Below are 3,303 nucleotides of genomic sequence, written 5' to 3'. Positions count from 1 at the left end.
AATTCTCCGTGCCTCCTGAAGAGATATTCATTTGTTCATTCGTTCATTCATTCATTCATTCATTCGTTCATTCATTCATTCAGCAGGTAACTAATAACTGAAAAACAAGCCTTGCCCTAGCAATGGCTAAAAAGTGGGAACTCAAATACTATAACTGTCTTCAATCAAATAACAATTTGGTTGTTAGAAATGGATTCATGTAGGTTCCTAACAGGCAAGAAGTCATCCATGCATCCCATGAGTGCATTCGGTGGCTTTTTGTTTTGTTATTAACCTTCCCTTTCCGTATCCCCAAATTACACATGGGATATAGCAGTTCCAGGCAGAAAACTTGGGAAATACAGGAGAGCAGAGAGAAGAAAAGAGCCACCAACCATAACTTCAGCAGCCAGAGAGAACCTATGCCTTCTTTCTCCTGTTCCTTCTGCCCATTCTCTCTCTCTCCAGAGGGCGGAGTCTTATGGGCTAATATTTTACACATCTCCTGGACTCTGTCTGCCAAAATGAGAAAAGTCTGGATGTGGCCTTCCATGTGCATGCATGTTACCAGTGAGCTCAGTTTTAACCTCGGTGGCTGGGAGTAGGAGGTAAAGAAAAAAGAGAAAAGGCAAGTGTTCCCTACACTGACAGGCTTCAGGGGAAGACTATTTTGAGTTTCTGGAAAAGTTACAGGAAGAGAAGGTTTCAGAATCTGGCACAAAGAGTATAGCCTTTGGAGCCAGACACAGTGGCTCTGCCACCCCTACCATATGGCCTTGGGCATGCCTTTCACCTACCACAGCCCCAGTCTCTCCTCTGTAAACTGTGGCAGGGATGAAATGGGTTAATGTTTGTAAAGCAAGCAGAATTTGGTATATAGTAGGTACGAATAAGTAGTCCTGTAAACTGTGGCAGGGATGAAATGGGTTAATGTTTGTAAAGCAAGCAGAATTTGGTATATAGTAGGTACGAATAAGTAGTAGATTTCTCTCCAGCCCCTTTCCTGGGCCTTTCCTTTGCCCAGCAGCACCTCCTTCACCTAACACTCATCTGTAAACTGTGGCAGGGATGAAATGGGTTAATGTTTGTAAAGCAAGCAGAATTTGGTATATAGTAGGTACGAATAAGTAGTAGATTGCTCTCCAGCCCCTTTCCTGGGCCTTTCCTTTGCCCAGCAGCACCTCCTTCACCTAACACTCAGATTTACCAGAGCTTCCCCATCCACCTTCTACCTACAGTTGATATAAATTACCCATTTATCCTTTATAACAAGGGTACAAGGCTGGTGGTAGATCCCCATTTTATAGATGAGAAAACCGAGGCTCAGGGAAGTGAAGTTTCTTTCCCAAGAAACACAGCTAGATGGTGGGAGAGCCAAGTTTCAAGGCCAGGTCTGTTGGACTGCAAAACCCATGTTCTTCCCATGCGCCGCAGTGTGCTCTCTTCTGTATTCTCCAACGTTCTTTCCCCTCCAAACTCCTTTCTTTCCCTCAATGTGGCAATTTCATCAAGGATTGGGGGAAAACAGTCTATTAAACCAACTTACCCAGACACAAACATCAGAGATCATGTGAAAAGTGGATATCCTAAGGAGGTTGCAAAGAGGATCTAGAGATACATTTATCACGATAGCCCCAGCAGGAAACAAGACAGATATGATTGCTGCTGTTAAGGAGCCTACATCCCAGCAGGGAGATGAGAAATGTACAAATAAACATGTAAACAAATAAGATAGTTTCCAGGTGTGTCCAATGCCAGGAAGGAAGCAGGATCAAGTGGAAATATCCAAGGGGATCAATTTTAGAAAGATATGGTCAGGTCAGGGAGGAACTCTCAGAAGAGGCAACTTTGAAGTTAGCCCAGAGTGGTCCAACAGAACTTTCTGCCATGATGGAATGTTCTAGAATGGTATGTTCTAGAACTGGTCTGTCTAATATGGTAGTGATTAATCACGTGTAGCTATTGAACATTAGAAATGTGCCCAGTGTGACTGAGGAAGTGAATTTTAAACTTAAATTTTAATTACTTTAAAACTTAAATAGCCTCAGATGGCTGGTGGCTATTGCATTGGACAGCACAGATCCAAAATTGATGGGTAAGGAGGAACCAACTGTGTGAATTATTTCCACTGATGCTAATTAAGAATGTATCAAGGGAACAGTCTTAACAAAGTAATAACATTGTTATTCTTCTTGGATTCCCAGGAAGTTGTGAGGATTAAATGAACTGACATTTCTAAAATACCTAGTAAGAGAATAATGCACTCAGTAAGTGATCAATTAAGAAATGGAGAGGGAACGGTTTCCCAATTTTTTCCCACTGTCTTCCCCCACTATTTTGAAGAGTCTTTGCTGATTTGTGTTTAAACCATAGCTTTTCTGAGCTGGTGAATTTCTTTTTCTTTTTCTTTTTTCCTCGGTGGCTGGTCGAGCGTATGTATCTGAACCCTCGACCTTGGTGTTGTAACACCACGCTCTAACCAACTGAGCTAATGGGCCAGCCCCTGAGCTGGTGGATTAATAAAAGTGAAAGAAACTTAACTGTCTCTCATAGAGGAAACGAAGCTAAAATATTGAGTGAATTTTCTGCCTTTGTATCTTCATCGCATAAAAACCTAGCATTGTAGGGACATCATTTATCCTTGCCTTGCCCCAGTGAGGGGAAGGGCAGAGGGATCTTGGTTTTTATGAATTATAGACACCGACTGTAAGGATGGATGGACACTGTGGGGGGTCATGGGAGATTCAAAGGGCCTCCATGGGGTGCTGTGTAACTTTGGGTAGGTCCCTTCCCCTCTTTGAGCCTCCAACTTCTCATAAGTAGAATGCCACTGGCACACTGTTCTTTTGTCCCCAATCTATGTGCTTTTTCAGAGTCGGGAATTTAGAATTTTAGCACCCAGGGGCAATGTGGGTAGTGCTGGTGGCTCCCAAGATACTGGCATTTCTATGAGGAACATCCCTAGCCCCAGCCAAATCCCAGAATGAGGGTCCTGCAATGAAGGGAAACCCGTATGTCTTTGTTGTTTCTAATGAACTGTACTGAGAATCTCACATCAAAGAATCTTCTGGGAATCAAGGCTTAGACACTTGCGCTAGTGCCACTGCCTCTGGTGGTTGGCCGGATGAATAAAACATGTCAAAACCTGTGTGTTCCAGTCTGTTGGAAACAACACATATCAAGATGAGGTAAAGGCTGGCTGGTTAGCTCCCTTGGGAAAGCGTGGGCCTGGTAACACCAAGGTCCAGGGTTTGATTCTTGTACCAGCCAGCTGCCAAAAAAAAAAAAAAAAAAAAAAAAAAAAAAAAAAAAAAAAGGGGGGGG

The 3,303-nt window shown here is 43.1% G+C and overlaps 1 protein-coding gene across 1 annotated transcript in view; it reads left to right on the top strand.

Annotated features, from left to right (window-relative positions):
* Nucleotides 1–3,303, top strand: part of ACACB (acetyl-CoA carboxylase beta) — a 121,416-nt gene that overhangs the window by 1,275 nt on the left and 116,838 nt on the right. The window lies entirely within an intron of this gene.

This window comes from Galeopterus variegatus, unplaced genomic scaffold, assembly GCF_000696425.1.
Source record: "Galeopterus variegatus unplaced genomic scaffold, G_variegatus-3.0.2 Scaffold529, whole genome shotgun sequence".
In the NCBI taxonomy this organism is placed as follows: Eukaryota; Metazoa; Chordata; class Mammalia; order Dermoptera; family Cynocephalidae; genus Galeopterus; species Galeopterus variegatus.
The sequence above is the reverse complement of the archived record's forward strand: the minus strand, read 5'-3'. Positions and strand labels throughout refer to the sequence as shown.